The sequence below is a fragment of the Peromyscus maniculatus genome, chromosome 14 (assembly GCF_049852395.1).
Source record: "Peromyscus maniculatus bairdii isolate BWxNUB_F1_BW_parent chromosome 14, HU_Pman_BW_mat_3.1, whole genome shotgun sequence".
NCBI classification, from domain to species: domain Eukaryota; kingdom Metazoa; phylum Chordata; class Mammalia; order Rodentia; family Cricetidae; genus Peromyscus; species Peromyscus maniculatus.
Genome location: NC_134865.1, coordinates 87,678,809 through 87,702,817, shown reverse-complemented (window position 1 = coordinate 87,702,817; position 24,009 = coordinate 87,678,809). Strand labels below are relative to the sequence as shown.

Sequence of the window (24,009 nt, the reverse complement as noted above, 5' to 3'; positions counted from 1 at the left end):
TAAGGGACTGGAACTATTGCTACAGTATCTGGGAATAAACTATAGTATAAATTAGGCCAGTAAAAGAGAAATCAACAGCATATGTACAAACAAAGCCCCTTTCAAAGTCCAATTTGGTTTCCCTAAAACAAGAAAAGGTAGTTTGCTGAAATGGATCCCCAAAGATTATGGGGTAGATTCTTTTACATCTGCTATGCAATAAAAATTATATCTTTAATTATTGATATATGAATTGCTTTTGGAAGTAATAATCAAATCTCTTATTGTTTTAGGATTAGGGATGGAGCTGAGTGTCATGTGGAGTCCCCAGGGTGTGGAGTCTGATACTTTCGCAACAAGCTGGGCTCAGGCTCACACAGCACTGGGGAAAAAGCAGTGGGATTCCAAGCTGGGAACGTAGAGACCTGATCCTGTCATCAGCAGCCGTGGGTGCTCATTCCAGTTTCCTGAAATTGGATTCTCTTTGTCACCACTATCCACATAGACTGGACCAATGAAATGCATCTTACATTGTTCAGGTGTTCTAGAGGGAGGTTTAGTATACTGACGATGATTAGCAAGTTTTAACTTGTATTATTTCTGTAAATTGCATGTTCCCTCCACATTTGAAACACATAGGAGACCACAAGGACAAGCCAGAATCTGAGCCTTATGCTCCTCTGTGCCATCATTTTGAGACGCTTTTTATCAAATCAGCAATAGTATGAGAGGTATCAACTTCAGAATGAAGCTCTTTACATTAAATTTTGCATTTTAATGAGTAGATGAAAGAGATAAGGTGGACACTACTTCTTTATTATCTGTCTGCTGCTCTATAGCTTGTTGCAGATGAAGGAATAAGTCACAAAGGGCTCTGTAGATTTCTGTCCATAGTGGGAAAGATGCCTGTGGGAGTGTTAATATCAGGAAATTATTCCAAGCCCTGGTAGTAGATTGGCTGCTTTGGCTGTCATCTACTTGAGGGCTGTCAAGCTGTTTGGTCACTGTTTGGAAGTTTCCTTTTCTAATAATTTGATGATAAGTAATGTTTATAATGGTCCCTGTGTTTGGTTATGAGCAGCAGTGAACAGGCATTTGTAAATTCATTACTGAAGCCATAGATTAAACTAAGGTGTGGTAAGAATTGTTTTCATAAGGGCTTGTCAGGCTAAGGGTATTATTTCATAGATATTTATCATAATAATGTCTATTATTCTTGTAGGGAAATGACTATCAACCCCGTTTTCTGCACCATTATTTTTGAGATCTTTCTATGTGGAGAATGGTGGTGGGGGGCCATGGGTGGGATTTGTCATACTTCTCTAATGATTAGAAACATTGTCTGTCACAGTTCAGCCTGAGAAACTTCCTTAATGCCTTCTGTGGGTATGGATCAATTAATATATTAACATACAGAAGAGAAGTATGAAGAGAAGATGCAAATGATTTAGCAGGAAGACATTTTTTTCTGGGACTTCCCTTTCCTTTGGTGAGACTGCAGTGCTAGCCTAAGCTGGTTCCACAGGATTAAATGTTTTAATACAACTGGTCCCATAGAACTTATCGTGATTTTTTCCTCAATTTTCGGAATGAGTCTCAGGGCTGTGACACCATGAGTGTTTCTTAGTAACATTCAATAGTTGATGAGTTTATCTTAATTATGCATCAACTTAAGTTCATTTATGTAAATTTTGCAGTTGGTTGGAACACATTAATAATAAACTCAGATTCATCAATAATGTTTCCACATCACATTAGGGAAAGAAATCAAACAATTCCCATTGATGTCATTTAACTAAGAGTAAGTCCAGATTTAAATCCCCTACTTGACTCTTCCTGTGTTGTCTTCTGTTGTATCTTTTGTAGGATCTGAATCTCTGCATCTATCTCCATCTTTGCTTCTGCATCTCTGTCTCTGTCTCTGTCTCTTTCTCCCTCCATCTCCTTGGATCTCTGTCTCTCTGTGTGTCTGTGTCTGTCTCCCCCTCTCCCTCCCTCTGTAGCCCTTTCTCTCTCTGAACTTAACAAAGAGCTTTGTTCTGTATTTGTTGAACATCACAGAAAGTATCACATGGGAAAAGAATAAGGGTTTTTGAGAGAAATTTTTTTTAATTTACTAATGTTTATTAAGATTAAAATCAAAAGCAACAAGAACAATATTGTAATGCCAAAGAATAACAGTATTTAACAAAAATATTTGGAATTTTTATTTTTTTTAGTAAATTTATTTTACAACATCATTTAGTTCAACATAATAGCCACAGATTCCCCTGTTCTCCCACTCTCGCCCCCCTCCCCCTCCCCCCACCCCACCCCCCATTCCCACCTCCTCCAGATCAAGGTCTCCCCCGAGGACCGGGATCGACCTGGTAGACTCAGTCCAGCCAGGTCCAGTCCCCCCCTCCCAGACCGAGCCAAGCGTCCCTGCATCCTCCAAGGATTCAAACAGCCAACTCATGCAACGAGCCCAGGACCCGGCACCAACACACAGCTGCCTCCCAAACAGATCAAGCCAAATGACTGTCTCACCCATTCAGGGGGCCTGATCCAGTTGGGGGCCCCTCAGCCTTTGGTTCATAGATCCTGTGCTTCCATTCATTTGGTTATTTGTCCCTGTGCTTTATCCAACCTTGGCTTCAACAATTCTCGCTCATATAAACCCTCTTCTTTCTCACTAATTAGACTCCCAGTGCTCCGCCAGGGGCCCAGCCGTGGATGTCTGCATCCAGATTCCTCAGACCTTCCTTGGATGGGGTTTATGGCACACCTAACAGGGTGTCTGGCCATCCCATCACCAGAGTAGGTCAGTTCCTGCCGTCTCTCGACCATTGCCAGCAGTCTTTTGTGGGGGTATCTTTGTGGATCTCCGTGGGCCTCCCTAGCTCTCTGCTTCCTCCCCTTCTCATGTGGTCTTCATTTACCATGGTCTCCTATTCCTTGTTCTCCCTCTCTTTTCTTGATCCAGCTAGGATCTCCCACTCTCTTTCCCTCGACCGTTGCCCTTCATTGTTCCCACTCATGACCAGGCTGTTCATGTAGATCTCATCCATTTCTCTGTGTCTTTTTTGGGGTCTCGTTTTCCAGGTAGCCTCACTGGTGATGTGAGTAGCAGTGCAGTCATCCTTGTTCCACATCTAGCATCTTCCTATGAGTGAGTACATACCATATTTGTCTTTCTGAGTCTGGGTCACCTCACTCAGGATGATTTTTTCTAGATTTGTCTGCAAACCGTATGATGTCATTGTTTTTCTCTGCTGAGTAGTATTCCATTGTGTATATGTGCCACAATTTATTTATCCATTCTTCAGTTGAAGGGCATCTAGGTTGTTTCCAGGTTTTGGCTATTACAAACAATGCTCGGGGGAGAGAAAATTTTAAGAGAGTTTTACAATGGATTAATAACTTTTTCCAGCTGACTCAAATAAGTATTGCATATATCTTTTTTCTTGTCAAACAGCATCTGTATATTGTTTTAGACAATCATGGATACTCATTTTATAAAATTTATTGAAACCTACATTTTGTATATTTGTAGAGAGCTGCGTGCAGCTGCGCCTCAAAGATGGCGCTAGCTTCTGCCTTCCACCCTCCCGACGGTGAGTGCTCTCTGTGATAAACAACTCCTTATTTGGCTAAGGCTAAGGATTTGACTTGCTTCCGCGCACGCACCTGGACCTATCCACAGTACCCACGTGGCAGATTGGGGTTGGCTGCCCAGAAGCTATTTAGGTTGTGGGTTGGCTTTCCCCGGGGTCAGAAGATTGTGTCAAGGTTCCTGAATAAACTTCTTGGAGAAGAGCCTGGTGTTGTGTCTTCCTTGCTGGTTGAGGCAGATGCGACATATGTTCAGCAAAATGTTACCATGACACACATGCAAACACTCATGCATTAATCTTCAGACAGGAACATGGAAGAACACACAAAATAAGGTGAGAGCTATGCCTTATCACTTTATGTAAAAGCTGATTATATGGGAAATCCTAGGCAAGTAAGGTTGTATGTTACAATATTCCCCTAAAGGAAGGTTAAACAGACTGAGTACACAGTTGATCACAGTCTGAAGGACTTCAAAGTGTATTGTTTACTCTGGCTGTGTGGTCCAGCAAAAAGTTCAGTCTTTTAGATTGTAAGAGATATTTTTATCACAATGTATTGCCACAAAAGTATAATTCCTGTAAGCTGTTAAAAGTACTATTAAAACATTTTTCATAGAACTCATTTATTGACACAATGTATGTACATGTTAATTGTCAATATTTCTGAAATTATGCATTATGCAGTATTCTCTAGTCTCACATTTACTGCCTTCCCAGTCTCAGTACTCTGACCTACACTCTAAAGTCTTTACAGAACATGAACCTACACTGATACAGCATTATCTCTTATAAAAAAGGGATTTTATATATCAAGGCAAATGATATTCCACCACAGACTTATACTCTTTGTGAGTTAAAGAAGAAATTTCTAGCAGACCCCATGGAAGACCCAGGGGAACCTCAGCTCTGGCCATCTCCACTTGTAAATACTGAGGTCTCAAAACTCAAATATTATTCTTATTTCCAGGGGGGGATTGCATCTTCAATAGAGGAGAGTGTACCAGTCTCTGCTCACACAGGGCTGAGGCACCTGAAGAAGGGAAAATTTGGGCTATAAGATTATGGTGAGGGTTTGAAAGAAAATGGCCCCCAAAGGAAGTGTCACTATTAGGAGGTGATGTAGTTTGTATGGCCTTCATGGAGGAAGTGTGTCACTGTGGGCGTGGGCTTTGAGGTCTCCTATGTTCAAGCTATGCCAGTGTCACAGTTCACTTCCTGTTGCTTGCAGATCAAGATATAGAACTCTCAGCCTCTTCTCTAGTAACATTTCTGTCTGAAGATGATAGTAGTCTAAACCTCAGAAACTATAAGCTGTCTCCAATTAAACCTTTTTATTTATTAGAGTTTCTGTGGTCATCTTGTGTCTTTGGAGCAATAGAAACCCTAACTAAGACAATAATACTGCGGGGTCTGCTTTTATTTCTGCTTCAGCTTCCCAAGTTCAGGGTTCCAAAGATACCCCCACAATAGACTGCTGGCAATGGTCAAGAGACAGCCGAACTGACCTACTCTGGTGATGGGATGGCCAAACACCCTAATTGTTGTGCTAGAAACCCCATCCAAGGATTGAGGGATCTGGATGCAGAGATCCACGGCTAGGCCCTGGGTGGAGCTCCGGGAGTCTAATTAGCTAGAAAGAGAAGGGTTCATATGAGTGAGAATAGTTGAAACCAAGGTTCGATAAAGCATAGAGACAAATAGCCAAATGAGTGGAAACACATGAACTATGAACCAATGGCTTAGGGGCCCCCAACTGGATCAGGCCCTCTGAATGGGTGAGACAGTTGAATAGTTTGATCTGTTTGGGAGGCATCCAGGCAGTGGGACCTGGTCCTGTGCTCATTGCATGAGTTGGCTGTTTGAAACCTGGGACTTATGCAGGGACACTTGGCTCAGCCTGGGAGGAGGGGACTGGACCTGCCTGGACTGAGTCTACCAGGTCGGTCTCAGTCCTCGGGGGAGGCTTTGCCCTGGAGGAGGTGGGAATGGTGGGGGTGGGCTGGGGGGAAAGGGAGAGGAGCAGGAAGGGGGAGAACAAGGGAATCCATGGCTGACATGTAGAACTGAATGGTACTGTAAAATAAAATAAAATTAAAAAAATAAAATTAAACGTTTTGAGTGTTGACTGTCAAATGCAACAGGCATATGGACCTGGCGTTGTGAATCCATCACAGGGTCTGTCCTCACCTGAGCTGTCTCTGACTATTCTATCACAAGCTGATACCCACTAGAACTGGGTTTTCCAAACTTGGAAAAGGGGATACACTGTTGGGAAATGAAGTTATTGTGGAGTCACAAGCAAAACTCATCCATGTTCAGCCTCATCTCCACTTCCATAAACACAGGTAAAGACCAGTTATCCCTGAGGTTTGTATGTTTGACTGCAAAAGTGACAGTCACAGTGAGGAGACATCATTGTATGGCACAGGACACCCCCCTCCATGCACACACATGCACACACTTTCTGTGTTCTAAAACCAGCAAGGCCACTCAGGACCTTTCTTGAATTTTTTTCTCTGTTACAACTTTGACATGTCTAAGTCCAATATTTTCTGTCTATGTATACTGGTATGTGGTTTTCTTTTTTTTAAATTAGGAAAACACATATTAAGGCTGTATGTAGGCATAATGTCTCTTTCAGGAGCAGAAATGACTCTGCCATTGATAAAATGGTTACATTTAAAAAATTTCCTTCACACAATGGGATTCTGTGGTTTAAACACACTTTTGAATCAGATCAAAGTCATAATGCTGTGTAAACCAGACCCACTGACAAAACTCAAATTATTTCCAATTTTTCTCGGCTCTTCTCACACATGTGAGCACCTCAGGATGAGAGCTGATTGAGGTGTTTATTTTCCTGCTGATACATTTATTTTCCTTCTGGATTTTAGTCTCATGGTTCATCATTATCCTTCCTTACCCTCTGGACCTTTTATACAGGTCACACGATACTCAGGAAGGGTCTCAGCACCAGTTATTGGAGAAGTGAAATTTCTTATCATCTAACATCCAATGTCCTTCAGATGTTTTCTGTGCATTGTACAAGATGCCAACAGCATCATGGACTTCAAATATAAACCACAGAGCCAGGATAGAAAGAAAGAGGGATTCCCCTCTCTGTAAATTTGGGAATAATCAACAGAAAGAAGAAAAATGGTATGAATGTGTGTTGTTGTTAGACTTTAACTGTCTGGACTAATGCAAGTTTCACAGGGTGACTTCCATAGGGACAGGCTGGATTTCTCCAAGAGAGCCAAATCTTCCATCCTCTACAATGTCCAACTTTTGGCTGCCCTGTGTATCACAATAATACAGAATTGGTAGGGTAGCTTTTCTAACCTCTAAGGTATTTCTGACACACTCTATGAGTAACTACTACATGGGAGTGAGATTAATCAAAAGGAGTCTTGTCTGAATTCTAATAGGTCTTATTGAGAAAAAAACCCAGACCCAGATATTGGGGTAAATGCTTAATGATCAGAGGAAACAAAGGAACAAGCCACTTCATAACTTACCTTGCCAACTCCATGAATCCTCTGACTCAATATCTCAGAGCCCTTAACCAAAAGCTCTCCAGTGGATAAGCTTTAGTTCCTGTCTCCTCACACCTTATATACCTTTTGCAACCCAGCCATATCACTGCCTTCCTAGTGCTGGGATTAAAGGCATGTGTGCTTCCCAAGCAAAGGCATGAGATTTCAAGTGTTGGGATTAAAGGCATGTGATTCCCAAGTACTGGGTTTAAATTTGTGTGCCACCACTGCCTGGCTCTGGTTCTCTCCTAGACTGAGTCAATCTCATATAGTCCAGGTGCCTTTGAACTCACAGAGATCCAGACATATCCCTGCCTCTGGAGTGGTAGGATTAAAGGTGTGTTCCAACAAGCCACCATTTGCTGGCCTCTTTGTTTAATCTAGTGGCATCTTCTGTTCTCTGATCTTCAGGCAAATTTTTTTAGGGTACACAATATATCATCACAATGGAGACCATGTTCCATCAAGGGAAACACAGAGGTTCACAATCAACTACTCTCTATTATGATTTCCAAATGACATCAAGTTCATATAATTAATACCATTGCTAAATACTTATTACTACAAGACAGCAAAAAAGAAGATAACTAAATAAATCAGTTGTGCAGAGCCTGGGGAGCAGGTGCAGACAGGGGCCAGCAAGGGTGTTTCCTGACCTTCCCCAGAGTTTTTTCCTCTCAGTTGAACACATACAAGCCCGGGAAACTATATCCTGTGTCAGTTAGAACACTTGCCTTGAAGAATCTGGTACAGATCACTGCAGTAACTTCTTAAATCTATGTCACTCTCTGGTGAATGTTACAGAAATAGAAATAATACAATTTGAAGGTCTTCTTAAGTCACCATAAATATAGTTTATCTCATAATAGAATAAGTTTCTCAAGGGAAAAAACTAGGACCTGAGAATCTTGTCTCATGGAGTGACAATTTTAAGGCTCTTCATGTTGAGTTTGACTCCCAATCAGCATAGAGTGTCATGTGCTGAGGAGGGGCAAACTGGAGACAGGGAAGGACATAGAGCAGGATGCTAGAATGAGGCCCTAGATTTTTCTATGTACTCACAGACATGTTAATTTATTACTTTGAGCATATTTGAAATTGTGACCTGATGTAGAGAAATGCTACAAGAAACAGAGACCACACCAGACTAATAATAATACAATCACAAAGTTCAAGTATTTAAAAGTTATTTACAGAAAAATAATACTCTATGGAATATGTGCAGCTTTGTTTCCCAATACTGTGCTTTATACACCAGTTGTTTTCTGTGAATCTACACTAAGCTACATTCTTGAAAACAATTTCTTCAATTTAATATCTGCATTCAATACTCATAAAGTTTGTTTCTCTTTCTACAATTATAAAAAATGCACTATAATGCTTCTGTGGAGCACATAAGGCAGAAGGGTGTCTGATAAAAACACGATAAAATAAGACTTGTAATTGTATCAAATTTGTAATAAAAATAAATATTTTTCCCTATTACTTAGGTGTATATCTTTCTTCTGCTCTAGACATTCATATGCCTAATGTTTCAAATGCCCAGTTCATTATAAGAAAGATGACATGCAACCAGGACCTCCTTGGGCTCATGAAAACTAGCCCAGGCCTGATCCTGCAGCTCTGGCTAAGGAGCCCTGCCCTGGATTCCCAGGTCTTCCCTTTCAGTGTTCAACACTGAACACAGACCACTCACGAAGGAGTTGTGTGTGAGAGGAGATTTCCTGCTGCTTTTTAAATTTTTTAATTAAAATAATTTTTGAGAATTTTTTTACCTGAGTACTACATCCATTAACATCCCCTCTCAAATCCCCCTCATATCCACCCCTCACTCCCTCTAAAATTCATGATGGCTTCATTATTAATTAATATTTTATGTGTGTATTTTTTGTGTGTGTTTAATCTATTAAGCCCAGTAAGTTGTGTATAAGTACATGTGTTTAGAGCTGACCACTGAGTTTGAATAACTTATCAGGGAACTTGTCCTGGAATAAAACTAATTCTCCCTCTCTCAACAGCCAATGTTTTCTGCATCTCTTCATTTAGGATGGAGAGCCTGAGAAATCTCCCCCTATACTATGGATGTCTAGGTTATTGTTGAGCGATATTGTTGAGATTTCATGGTGCAGTATCATGTCCTGTGTAGAAGGTATCACCTCATGGTGGCATCCTGGGCCTCTAGATCTTACAGTTCTTCCCCTCTTCCAGGATTTTCCCTGAGCCTTAGGTGTAGGGATAACATTGAATATGTATCAAGTGTAGTTGGGTATCCGAGGGTCCCTTGTTCTCTGCATGCTATCAGATATGGATCTGTGATATAGTCTCCATCTGAAAATAATAATAAAAAAGCTTCTTGGATGAAGGAGTGGAAACTTTCATCTCAGGTTATAATGATAAGTTTTTAACATGCAGTTATAAAAATATGTTTGTTTCTTGCAGGCTGGCCACTACTGTAGGTCCAAGTGTTTGTAGCTGGGATGGTGTTTCCCTTTACCCTTTGGGAGTATGCAGTGTATCTTTTGTTGGAATAATCAATGTAAATATGATTTTATTTCAGGCTGACTTTATAAGATTAAACCCTTTCCCAGCACTGCTCAGGCAGTCAAGAACATGAGGTTAGATTGACCAGGTGGTAACCAAATACTACTATTGACAATATAAAGGAGGCACAAGGATGAAGGATTCTGCAAACACCAGGCAGTTGCTAAATTTTCAGTCCACATATCCTTGATTTCTTCAATCATTTCTTGTCATAAACTCTTGCAATATGAAAAACTACTGAGTTAAGCTTGGTATCCGTTTGCTACATAAAATAGTCTGTGGATGAAGGACTCACCATGTTATGTTCCAACATCACATACCACTTTGGGGAGACTGGCAGGTGGATCTCTTGCTGCTCAGTGAGATCCAGCTCTTAGTGCTCACTTCTCTGTGAACCATGATGTCCTTCTTCATGATGATCACTTTCCTGCAACTGAATCTTGTTTTAGGAATGTCCTGCCCCTGGTAGACATCTATCAAGAGTCTACACATTAACCCTACACTTACTGACTGGTGAGACACAGTAATTGTCACCTCTGTGGATTATTGGCTCCCTGTTGCAAGACTTTTTGATTACACTGTGTAAAAATATGTCAGTGTGACCAATTTAATAAAAATCTGAATGGCCAATAGCTAGGCAGGACTTCCAGGCAGAGAAGATGCTAGGAGAAGAAGGAAGGAGATTCCAGGAACAAAGAAAACACATGGGCATTAGAAAGTAAAGGTAATCAAGCCTTGTAAAAGAAGATATATTCAAAGATATTGGTTAATTTAATATATAAGAGTATGGTGATATTTTATTTGTATGTTAATAAAGTTGCCTGGAGTTTAGAAGTCATAGCCATTAAGCAGAAGTCTGGCAATGGTAGCACATGCCCTCAATCCGATCACACGGCAGGCAGAGTCTCTGTGTGTTCAAGGACATAGCCAGCATGGTTACACATGCCTTTAATCCCAGTACCAAATATAGAGACCTGGAGGTCTGAATAGACAGGCAGTGACGAGGAAGTCATGTGGTTGGGTTTAGAGCCAATGAGAAGGCAGAACAGAAAGGCCATAAAAAGACAGGACACAGGAAGAAGGTCTCTCAGGGGAAGGATGGCAGGAAGTGGTAAGATAAGGTGGTCATAGCTCTTGGCTACTGCTCTGATCTCTGAGCTTTTAACTCTTTATTTGGCTCGGTGTTTCTTATTCAATAAGAATGTTTAGAATTACATCTACATAAGAGCTAGTTAGAACCAAGCTAAAGCTATCAGAAAAGTTTTCATAATTAATTATAAATCTCTGTGTCATGAATTGGGAGCAGACTGGTGCTACAGATGAAGAGATGCAACAACTTCCTTTCTATCTCACAGTTTTTCCTTTTCCTTTCCTTTCTTTCTTTGAAACCTCTCTATGTTTATGCTATATATTATACTGCAATGTTTCTTAATATAAAATTATTTTTGATTTTACTAAAATATAATTAAGTGTGGAATATGAGATCTTAAGAAAACTCAAGGAAGCATGGAGATGGGTGTGTTTCTGGAAATAACCACAGTGGGAATTCCTGACTAGAATAGAGTTTGAAATTTGAAATCAAATGCGAGGGTGGATCAAGCTTCTGGACCCCACACCAGAGCCTTCTCAAATTTAAAATCTTCCTTCCTCTTCCTGAGGTACATTCCAGGCTGATATTTGACCAATTTGACCTTTAGCAGATGTGTTCCTTAATCTGGCAACCATTCCCAGTCATTCTCACATGTCTCACTTCAATTTTTAACAAGGAAAAAGCAATTTCTGAATGTTGTGGTTTTGTTTTTATTGACTATTAAATTAATTGGACCCAGAATCATCCAAGAAACGAGCTTGGGCATTCCTTTGAGGGATTATTTGGCTTTGTCTTGGGACAATTTTGTGAGAGCAGTTATTGATTAGGTAAATCAAGTTACAAGACCCACCCTAAGTACTGTCCACTCTATTCCTATAGATTATGATCCTGGACCAAATAGAAATGTGGTAAAATCATAAGTATGAGCATTTATCAATTTCTGCTGATTGTTGATGCAATATGACTTGCTACATTAAGGTCTTGACTCCATGAATTAACTGAAATGATGGACTTTACCTCAAATTATAAACAAAAATAAATCCTTTCCTCTATGAGTTTTTTATTATTATATAGTTTGTCCCTATAATCCAGGTAGTAATTAACACAGAAAATTATTATTAAGAAGTAGAGCTACAGACACTACCTCTGAGTAAAGGGATGGGAAAAGGCTTTCCAAAAATGGACCTAAGAAACAAGCTGGTGTAGCTATCCTAATATCTAATAAAATAGACTTCAAACTAAAATCAATCAAAAGAGATCAGGATGGACATTACATATTTATCACAGGAAAAATCCACCAAGATGAAATCTCGATTTTAAACATTTATGCCCCAAATACAAAAGTACCCCCATTCATAAAAGAAACACTACTAAAGCTTAAAACGCACATCAAACCCCACACATTAGTGGTGGAATAGTTTAACGCACCACTCTCACCAAAAGACAGATCTACCAGACTGAAACTTAAAAAAAATAAAGGACCTAGCAGATGTTATGACTCAAATGGACTTAATAGCTATCTAAAGAACATTCCATCCTAACACAAAAGAATATACCTTCTTCTCAGCACCCCATGGAACCTTCTCAAAAACTGACCACATGCTTGGCCACAAAACAAATTCAACAGATACAAAAAATGGAATAACCTCATGTATCTTATCAGACCACCATGCCTTAAAGTTAGACCTCAACAACAACAAAAATTATAGAAAACCCATAAACTCATGGAAACTGTATAATACCCACCTGAAACATTAATGGGTCAAGGAAGAAATAAAGAAAGAAATTAAAGATTTCCTAGAATTCAATGAAAATGAAAGTACAACATACCCAAAATTATGGGATACTATGAAAGCAGTGCTAAGGGGAAAATTCATATCTCTAAATGCACAAGTAAGGAAGATAGAGCAATCCCATACCAAGGAATTAACAGCACAACTGAAAGCTCTAGAACAAAAAGAAACAAACTCACCCAGGAGAAATAGATGCCAGGAAATAATCAAATTGAGGGGTGAAATCAACGAAATAGAAAACAAGAGAACAATACAAAAAATCAATGAAACAGAAGTCAGAGAAACATCACCCTTTACAATAGCCACAAATAATATAAAATACCTTGGGATAACACTAACTAAACAAGTGAAGGACCTTTTTGATAAGAACTTTAAATATCTAAAGAAAGAAATTGAAGAAGATATCAGAAAATGGAAGAATCTCCCATGCTCATGGATAGGTAGAATTAACATAGTAAAAATGGCAATCTTACCAAAAGCAATCTACAGATTCAATGCAATCCCCATCAAAATCCCAACACAATTCTTCACAGACTTGGAAAGAAAAATACTCAACTTCATATGGAAAAACAAAAGACCCAGGATAGCTAAAATAATCCTATATGATAAAGCAACCATTGAAGGCATCACCATCCCTGACCTCAAACTCTACTATAGAGCTATAGTAATAAAAACAGCTTGGTACTGGTATAAAAACTGACATGGGAACCAATGGAATCGAATTGAAGACTCTGATATTAATCCACGCACATATGAACACCTGCCTTTTGACAAAGGAGCCAAAACTATACAATGGAATAAAGAACGTATCTTCAACAAATGGTGCTGGCATAACTGGATGTCAATATATAAAAGATTACAAATAGATCCATATCTGTCACCATGCACAAAACTCAAGTCCAAGTGGATCAAAGAGGTGAACATAAATCCAGTTACACTAAACTTAATAGAAAAGAAAGTAGGAAGTACTCTTGAAAGCATTGGCACCGGAGATCATTTCCTAAATAAAACACCAACAGCACAGACCCTGAGCACAGCAATTAATAAATGGGACCTCTTGAAATTGAGAAGCTTTTGCAGGGTGAAAGACACAGTCAATAAGACAAAAGGACAGCCAACAGAATGGGAAAAGATCTTCACCAACCCCACATCTGACAGAGGATTGATCTCCACAGTATATAAAGAACTCAAGAAACTAGATACCAAAATAGTAAACAGTCCAAAGAGCTAAACAGAGAATTCACAAAACAAGAATCACAAATGACTGAAAGACATTTAAAGAAATGCTCAACATCCTTAATCATCAGAGAAATGCAAATCAAAATGACTCTGAGATACCACCTTACACCTGTCAGAATGGCTACAATCAAAAACACCAATGACAGCCAATGTTGGAGAGGATGTGGAGCAAAGGGAACACTCCTCCACTGTTGGTGGGAATGTAAGCTTGTACAACCACTGTGCAATCAGTATGGTGGTTTCTCAGAAAATTAGGAATCGAACTACCTCAAGACCCAGCCATCCAACTCTTGGGCATATACCCAAGGAATGCTGATGCATATCATAAAGATACATGCTCAGCCATGTTCATAGCAGCACTATTTTTAATATCCAGAACCTGGAAACAACCTAGATGCCTGTCAACTGAAGAATGGATGGAAAAAATGTGGTACATATACACAATGGAATACTACTCAGGAGAGAAAAACAATGAAAGCATGAAATTTGCAGGCAAATGGATGGAACTAGAAAAAAATCATCCTGAGTGAGGTAACCCAAACCCAGAAAGACAGTCATGGTATGTACTCACTCATAAGTGGATTCTAGATATAAAATAAAGAATAATCAGACTACAACCCACAGAACCATGGAGGCTATAGCATGGAGGTCCCTAGGACGACTGTGGCTTATAATAAATTTCAGTTTTACTCAATTACTGAGCAAGCCTCAATGAAACATCTCACTATTAATATAAGAATACATACTCTATCAAGCCGATAATAGAAAAATAAATAAATTAATTAATTTAAAAAATAAAAAATAAAGGCAATATATAGCAAACCAACAGCCAGCATCAAATTAAATGGAGAGAAACTCAAAGCAATTCCAGTAAAATCAGGAACGAAGCAAGGCTGTCCACTCTCCCCATAATTATCCAATATAGTACTTGAAGTTCTAGCCAGAGCAATAAGACAACATAAGGAGATTAAGGGGATACAAATTGGAAAGGAAGAAGTTTCCCTGTTTGCAGATGACATGATAGTATACTTGAGTGGCCCCAAAGATTTCACCCAGCAATTGATAAAGCTTATAAACACCTTCAGCAACATTGCAGGATACAAGATCAACTCAAAAAAATCAGTAGCCCTCCTATATACAATGGACAAAGAAGCTGAGAAGGCAATTAAAGATACATCACCCTTTACAATAGCCACAAATGACATAAAATACCTTGGGGTAACACTAACCAAGCAAGTGAAGGACCTATATGACAAGAACTTTAAGTCCCTGAAAAAAGAAATTGAAGAAGATGTCAGAAATGGAAAGATCTCCCATGCTCATGGATAGGCAGGGTTAACATAGTAAAAATGGCAGTCTTACCAAAAGCAATTTACAGATTCAATGCAATCCCCATCAAAATACCAACACAATTCTTCACAGATCTGGAAAGAATAATACTCAACTTCATATTGAAAAACAAAAAACCCAGGATAGCTAAAAGAAACCTGTACAATAAAACAACTTCTGGAGACATCACAATCCCTGACTTCAAGCTCTATTATAGAGCTACAGGAATAAAAACAGCTTGGTATTGGCATAAAAACCGACATGTGGACCAATGGAATCGAATTGAAGACGCTGACATTAACCCACACACCTATGGACATATAATTTTTGACAAAGAAGCCAAAAGTGTACAATGGAAAAAAGAAAGCATCTTCAACAAATGGTGCTGGCATAACTGGTTATCAATGTGTAGAAGGCTGCAAATAGATCCATATCTGTCACCGTGCACAAAACTTAAGTCCAAGTGGATCAAAGACCTCAACATAAATCCAGCTACTCTGAACCTGCTAGAAGAGAAAGGAGGAAGTAGTCTTGAACGCATTGGCATAGGAGATCACTTCCTAAATATAACACCAGTAGCGCAGACACTGAGACAAACAATCAATCAATGGGACCTCTTGAAACTGAGAAGCTTTTGTAGAGCAAAGGATATGGTCAACAAGGCAAAGCGACATCCTACAGAATGGGAAAAGATATTCACCAACCCCACATGTGACAGAGGCCTGATATCCAGAATATATAAGGAACTCAAGAAATTAGACATCAAAACGACCAACAGACCAATTGAGAAATGGGCTTTAGAACTAAACAGAGAATTCTCAACAGAAGAAACCCAAATGGCTGAAGCATTTAAGGAATTGCTCAACATCCCTAATCATCAGGGAAATGCAAATCAAAACAACTCTGAGATACCACCTTACGCCTGTCAGAGTGGCTAAGATCAAAAACACTGAAGACACTTTATGCTGGAGAGGATGTGGAACTAGGGGAACTCTCCTCCACTGCTGGTGGGAATGCAAGCTTGTACAACCACTTTGGAAATCAATATGGCACTTTCTTAGAAAATTGGGAATCAATCTCCCCCAAGATCCAGCTATACCACTCCTGGGCATATACCCAAGAAATGCTCAATCATACCACAAGAGCACTTGCTCAGCTATGTTCATATCAGCATTGTTTGTAATAGCCAAAACCTGGAAACAACCTAGATGCCCTTCAACGGAAGAATGGATAAATAAATTGTGGCACATATACACAATGGAATACTACTCAGCAGAGAAAAACAATGACATCATACGGTTTGCAGGCAAATGGATGGATCTAGAAAAAATCATCCTGAGTGAGGTAACCCAGACTCAGAAAGACAAATATGGTATATACTTACTCATAGGAAGATGCTAGATGTGGAACAAGGATGACTGGACTGCTACTCACATCACCAGTGAGGCTACCTGAAAAATGGGACCCCAAAAAAGACACGGAGAAATGGATGAGATCTACATGAACAGCCTGGTCATGAGTGGGAACAATGAAGAGCAAAAGTCGAGGGAAAGAGAGTGGGAGATCCTAGCTGGATCAAGAAAAGAGAGGGAGAACAAGGAATAGGAGACCATGGTAAATGAAGACCACATGAGAAGGGGAGGAAGCAGAGAGCTAGGGAGGCCCACGGAGATCCACAAAGATACCCCTGCAAAAGACTGCTGGCAATGGTCGAGAGACGGCAGAAACTGACCTACTCTGGTGATGGGATGGCCAGACAACCTGATAGTTGTGCCATAAACCCCATCCAAGGACTGAGGAATCTGGATGCAGACATCCACGGCTGGGCCCCTGGTGGAGCACTGGGAGTCTAATTAGTGAGAAAGAAGAGGGTTTATATGAGTGAGAATTGTTGAAGCCAAGGTTGGATAAAGCACAGGGACAAATAACCAAATGAATGGAAGCACAGGATCTATGAACCAAAGGCTGAGGGGCCCCCAACTGGATCAGGGCCCTGAATGGGTGAGACAGTCTTTTGGCTTGATCTGTTTGGGAGGCAGCTGGGCGTTGGTGCCGGGTCCTGAGCTCGTTGCATGAGTTGGCTGTTTGAATCCTGGGACTTATGCAGGGACGCTTGGCTCGGTCTGGGAGGGGGGGACTGGACCTGGCTGGACTGAGTCTACCAGGTCGACCCCGGTCCTCGGGGGAGACCTTGATCTGGAGGAGGTGGGAATGGGGGGTGGGCTGGGGGGACAGGGGGGGGCGAGAGGGGGAGAACAGGGGAATCTGTGGCTATTATGTTGAACTGAATGGTGTTGTAAAATAAATTAAAAAAAATAAATCTTTGCTCTTTTCAAAAAAAATAAAAAAATAAAAAATAAAAATAAAAGAAAAATTTGAAATATTAAACAAACAAACAAACAAACAAACAAACAAACATTTTACTAAATTTTAAAAAAGGGAGAACTAGGGTCTCATCATTCCTCTCCACATTCCATTCTTTCCCTTGTTTTATATATTTTAAATTTTTTTATTGGTGGATTCTGCTGGAGAATCCAATGCAGATAAGCACTGGAGGGCTCCTGTTGCAAATCACCCTCTGGACCAAAGAAAGATCTTTCTACTAGTACGTGGAGGCGACCTGATCTAGTGTTGGTGTGGCCCTGGTGTCTGATTTATGTCTTTCCTTAGGACAATAAGGTTCCTCTTTGCATTCCTGAGCACTGAACGCACCCTATGGCTGCTGCTAAAGCCCAACATGACAGAGACCTAATGGGTCTTCATGAAAAAAAAAGAATTAGAGGTACTGTGGGGATAAAATTAAATGCAGTCTTAGTCAGTGTTCAATTACTGTGAAGGGATATCATGACCAAGGCCACCCTTATAAGAGAATTTTGGTCTTGCTTACAGTTTCAGAGGATTATTCTTTTATCATCATGACAGAGAACATTGTGGCATGCCTGCCACTTGAGCAGTAGTTGAGAGATATGTCCTGATCACAGACAGAGGGAGAAAGACTGGGCCTCTCAAGGGTTTTAGATCCTCAATTTCAAGCCCCAGTGACACACTTTCTTCAACAAGACCACACATATTCTTCTAATCCTGTCAAAGAGTTCTAATCTCTGATGACTAATCATCATAGTCTAGAGGTAATACTTTTCATATATTTAAGAAATTTTTATTCATTGTACATACCTACCACAGATCCCCCTCTCATCCCTCCTCCTGCTTCCCCCACTCCCACCTAATTACCCCCCAGACCACTCCTCATCCCCTCCCCCAGAAGGATAAGTTCTCCCATGGGGGGACGGCAAAGTCTGGTGCACTCAGCTGAGGCAGGACCAAGCCCCTCCCCCCTGCATCAAGGTGTCTGACCATAGGTAATGGGATCTAGAAACCACCTCATGTGTCAGGGATAGATCCTGATCACACAGCCAGCTGCCCCTCAAACTGACCAGGCTACACAACTTTCTCTCATATGCAGAGGGTCTAGTCTGGTCCCATGCAGGTTCCACAGCTGTTGGTCTAAAGTTCTTGAGTTACTATGAGCTTGGTTCAGTTGTCTTTGTAGATTTCCCCATTATGATCTTGACCCCTCGCCCCCGTGCCCTTGCTCATATAATCCTCTTCCCTCTCTTTGACTGGACTCGCAGTGCTCGGCCTGGTATTTGGTTGTAGATCTCTGCATCTGCTTCCATCAGTTACTCGATGAAGGCTTTAGGATGACAGTTAGGATATTCACCAATCTGATTACCAGGTTAGGCCAGTTCAGGCACCCTCACTACTATTACTAGTAGTCTAATCTGGGGTCATCCTTGTGGATTTCTGGGAATTTCCCTAGCACCAGGTTTCTCCCTTACTCCATAATGTCTTCCTCTATCAAAATATCTCTCATTGCTCTCCCACTCTGTCCTTCCCCCAGCTCGACTATACCATTCCTTTATGTTCTCATCTTCCATCCCCTACCCTCTATTGCCCACCCCAGCCACAGTTTACTCATGGAGACCTCTTCTGTTTCCACTTCCCAAGGTGATCTATATGTCCCTCTTAGGGTCATCTTTGTCTCCTAGCTTCTCTGGAACTGTGAATTGTAGTATAGTTTTCCTTTACTTTATATCAAGTATCCACTTATGAGTGAGTATATACCATATTTGTTTTTCTGAGTTTTGTTTACCTCACTCAGGATGAAATTTTCTACTTTCACCTATTTGCCTTCAAATTTCATGATGTTAGCTGAGTAATACTCCATCGTGTATATGTACCACATTTTCTTTATTCATTATTTAGTTGAGGGACATCTAGGTTGCTTCCACAGTCTGGCTGTTTTGAATAATGCTCCTATGAACAAGGTTGAGCAAGTGTCCTTGTGGTATGATTAAGCATCCCTTGGGCATATGCCCAAAAGTGGTATCAAGCCTTGAGGTAGTGTGATTCCCAATTTTCTGAGAAGTTTGCCATACTGATTTCCAGAGTGGCTGTACAAGTTTGCAGTCTCATCAACAATGGAGGAGTGTTCCCCTTGTTCCGAATCCTCTCCAACATAAGCTGTCATCAGTGTTTTTGATCTTAGCCATTCTGACGGGTGTAAGATGGTATCTCAGAGTCATTTTAATTTGCATGTCTCTGATGACTAAAGATGTTGAGAAATTCCTTTTTAATGTCTTTCAGTCATTTGGAATTCTTCTGTTAAGAATTCTCTGTTTAGATCTGATTTTTAAAATTGGATTGTTTGGTATTTTGCTGTCTAGTTTCTTGAATTCTTTATATGTTTTGGAGGTCAGCCCTCTGTCAGATGTGGAGTTAGTGAAGATATTTTCCCATTCTGTAGGCTGTCATTTTGTCTTATTTACTGTGTCCTTTGCCTTACAGAAGCTTCTCAATTTCAGGAGGTCCCATTTATTAATTGTTGCTCTCAGTGTCAGTGCTACTTGTGTTATATTTTGAAAGTGTTCTCCTGTGCCAGTGCATTCCAAGCTACTTTCTACATTCTCCTATATCAGGTTCAGTGTGGCTGGATTTATGTTGAGGTCTTTGATGCATTTGGATTTGAGTTTTGTGTATTGTGATAGATAAGGATCTATTTACAATCTTCTACACATTGACGTCCAGTTATGCCAGCGCCATTTGTGGAAGATGCTTTCTCCTTTCCATTTTACAGTTTTGGTTTCTTTGTGAGAAAGCAGGTGTTCATAGGTGTGTTGCTTAATGCCAGGATCTTCAATTAGATTTCATTGTTCCACATATCTTTATGCCAAAAGCAGCAGTTTTTATTACTCTAGCTGTATAGTAGATCTTGAAGTCAGGGATGGTGATGCCTCCAGAAGCTGCTTTATTGTAAAGGATTGTTTTTAATTTCCTAGGTTTTCTGTTTTTCCATATGAAGTTGAATATTTTTCTTTCTAGGTCTATGAAGAATTGTTTTGGGATTTTGATGGAGATTACATTGAATCTATAGATTGTTTTTGGTAAGATTTGCACTTTTATTATGTTTGTTCTACCTATCCATGAGCATGGGAGATCTTTCCATTTTCTGATATCTTCTTCAATGTCTTTCTTCAAGGACTTGAAGTTCTGTCATATAGGTCTTTCACTTGTTTGGATTCTTCAATAAGGGGAGACTCTGTAGGGTCAGGTTTTATTGTAAATGCTCAGCTTTCTTTAGGAAGAATCAACAGCAGTAGCCTGTTTCAGCAATGTTAGAAAGAAACATCATGGAAACAAAAGTATCTACAATGTATGACGTATATCATTCATGTGAGCTTGCCTTCAACCATCCCTCTTTGTAGCAAGCCTTGAATACAGAATGTAGTTAAAGCCGTTACATATAAATTCAAAATCAATACCATGAAACAATTTAAGCTTTTCAAACATGGACAAACTTGTATGCATTAGACTCATGATCATATTGCTTACCTCCAAACAAATGCATCTACACCCTTATATGCAGCTTATTTTTAGGAGTTAACATGTGTGCTTACATGTCACATGTATTCATGTGCAGGGCCACACATGGGTCATATACATTTGGGTTGGCTTCATTAACTCCTTGGAGCTGGTAGTCAATTACTCAATTCCAAAGCTGTCATCACTAAGTTTATGGCAAATACATCCAAGTCTCTGAATATCATTAACCATGATCTTACATGAATAAGAGGATATTGAGCTTGGAGAAGCTAGATCCAATGAGAAGGGAGAGATACCTGAGGGCATAGACTGTAGTTTGAATCTTAAAGGTACTTATTAATAAAGTCAAACCTGAGGCCAGTTATTGGGGTGAACTCTGGAAGATCAGAGAGACAGAACAAGCCACAGCTAACCTCACCTGGCCAACTTCTCAGCTGATCTTGTTTCCTCAGACTGGAAACCTCTGAGTCCTCATCCAGAATGAATCTCAGCTGAACTGCTGCTCCAAAGCCTGAAAGCTTAACCAGCTAAAGGCTTCTAGTTTCTGGTCCTCATGCCTTCTATACCTTTCTGCTTTCTGCCATCAGTCCCTGGATTAAAGGCTCACTTTCTGGGATTAAAGGCGTGTGTCACCCTGCCTGGCTGTTTCCAATGTGGCCTTGAACTCACAGAGATCCAGATGGATTTCTGCCTCTGGAATACTAGGAATAAAGGTTTGTGTGCCACCATTTTCTAGCCTCTGTATCTAGTGGCTGTTCTGTCTCTGACCCCAGATAAATTTATTACGGTGCACAATATTTTGGGGAACACAATACCACCACAACAGACTGCATTTTCCACACAGAAAGATCCATGAAAGAGGGTCAAACAATCACTTTTAAGTCTTTATATACAAATCTACAACCCATCCCTGATACAAATGCTGAATTAGCAGACTGAATCACAGTCTAAATTTTTCTAAGATCTGGATACTTCTCAAATGTGAATATATTTTCTATAGGTAGGAACTGAACCGGGGGTACAACATTTGTTCCTCTTGCTGGTGTAGTGAGGTTTCTGTCCCAACACAGCTGCAGAAGCGGGGAAATTACATTGTTGAGCAATTATAAATTCAGCCCATCACTTGTGCTGTCTCTGGTAACTCACTTCAGCACCAGTGGTCACTGCTAAAGCAAGATCTAACAGCACCTAGAGAAAGGATTGTGTTTCTTGGAGACAACCTTTGAGGCACAGCTCATCATCCATCCTTGAAATGTCTACTCAGTATCATCAGGCACATTACAAAGAAGAGAAACAAGGGTCATAGTGAGCTGCCTGTGTGTGAGAACTTATGCGAGCCTATACTCATAAACAGCAGGGGGCGCTGTGGATTCAGCAATTCTCTAAGAAGTAAAGGGTAACTGAAGCAGGTAATGATGTTGTTCATTGAGGACATTTCAACAGCCTCTGTGGATTTCATTGCCAGAATCATTACATTTAGAGACCATGGTCTAGTTGACATGGGAGATCTCCAGGCCACAACATTGGAGAGGTTATTTGTTAAATAAAACCCATAATGAGGTCACCAATGCAGAATGGATTCCTGCTGCTGCTAGATAGGATACTAGTTCATGAAAGACGTATAAGTAAAGTTTAAGGATATTTGAGCAACATTTTAGGAAATTGTGTCTGCCCAGGAGATCCCAGATGATGTAAGAGGTGTGCATATTCCTGCTGATCACTGGTGTGGAATAGACAGCAGCCTGAAGCAGGGAATGAATTTTCCCAGACTTGAAATTCACTATCAAACTGGCTAAGATAGAAAAACCTACACCTGTTATGTCCCAAAAAGAGCAGGTCTGGCTCTAAGAAATACCATTCCTCACAGTTACATAAATTTTAGTTTGTGGCTATGAATACATGGATATTCACAAAACAACAGTACCAAGTTAGTGCACTTTGGCCACAGTCGGTGAGCACACAGGTTCTCACTGTGGTGATGATCTCACTGAAATCAGATCATCCTCTCCCTGGAGGCAGCAGCTGTACATAAGTGCATTACTAGGAGCCAGGCTGATGGGGAGCCGGTGACTGAAGTGATCATGGCATGGAAGTCTATACCCCGAACAACATATGATCAGTGTCCTCTCCACAGTCACTGAGCACAGAGATCCTCACCATGGGATGGAGCTGGATCATCCTCTTCCTCCTGTCAGTAATTACAGGTAAGGGGCTTTCCAGTTCCAAACCTGAAGAAGGAACAGGGACTGAGGTGACAATGACATCCACTCTGCCTTTCTCTCCACAGGTGTCCACTGCCAGGTCCAGCTGCAGCAGTCTGGGCCTGAGCTGGTGTGGCCTGGGTCCTCAGTGAAGTTGTCTTGCAAGGCTTCTGGCTACACCTTTACTACCTATGGTGTGCACTGGGTGAAGCAGAGGCCTGGACAGGATCTGGAGTGCATTGGATGGAATGTTCCTGGGAGTGATGATACTAAGTACAACCAGAAGTTCCAGGGCAAGGCCAAACTAACTGCAGACACATCCTCCAGCACAGCCTACATGGATCTCAGCAGCCTGACATCTGAGGACTCTGCTGTCTATTATTGTGCAAGAGACATAGTGTAGCAACCCACATCCTGAGTGTGTCAGAAACCCTGGAGGAGCAGGAAGCTGGAACTGAGATGACAGAGAAGATTAGACTTGCTCAGAAATAATCATTCTGAGTGTTCCTTTGATTGTCAGTTCATAGTCTTATAGGGTCTTTGTCAACTTTTCAAAAGGACTGCTGGGAATATAGTGATGTTGATTCAGGATGCCCTTAGAGTGCAGTATGCCTTGACCAGCTGTTTACCAGGGACCACCTCCATTGACATGATTCTCTTTTTAGAAACTAAAATAGGACAAACTGTAGCAATTCATTATGAAATAAACATCTGTTTAGTCTAAGGGACTGGGACTGTTGTTGGAGTAGCTAGGAATTAGCTATAACATGAATCAGGTCAGCAAAAGACATATCAACTGCATGTGCACAAATAAAGCCCCTT

General features: G+C 40.5%; 1 pseudogene; it reads left to right on the top strand.

Annotated features, from left to right (window-relative positions):
- Window positions 1-23,144: 23,144 nt before the first annotated feature.
- Window positions 23,145-23,590, top strand: LOC102905356 (immunoglobulin heavy variable 1-84 pseudogene; annotated as a pseudogene).
- Window positions 23,591-24,009: the final 419 nt, after the last annotated feature.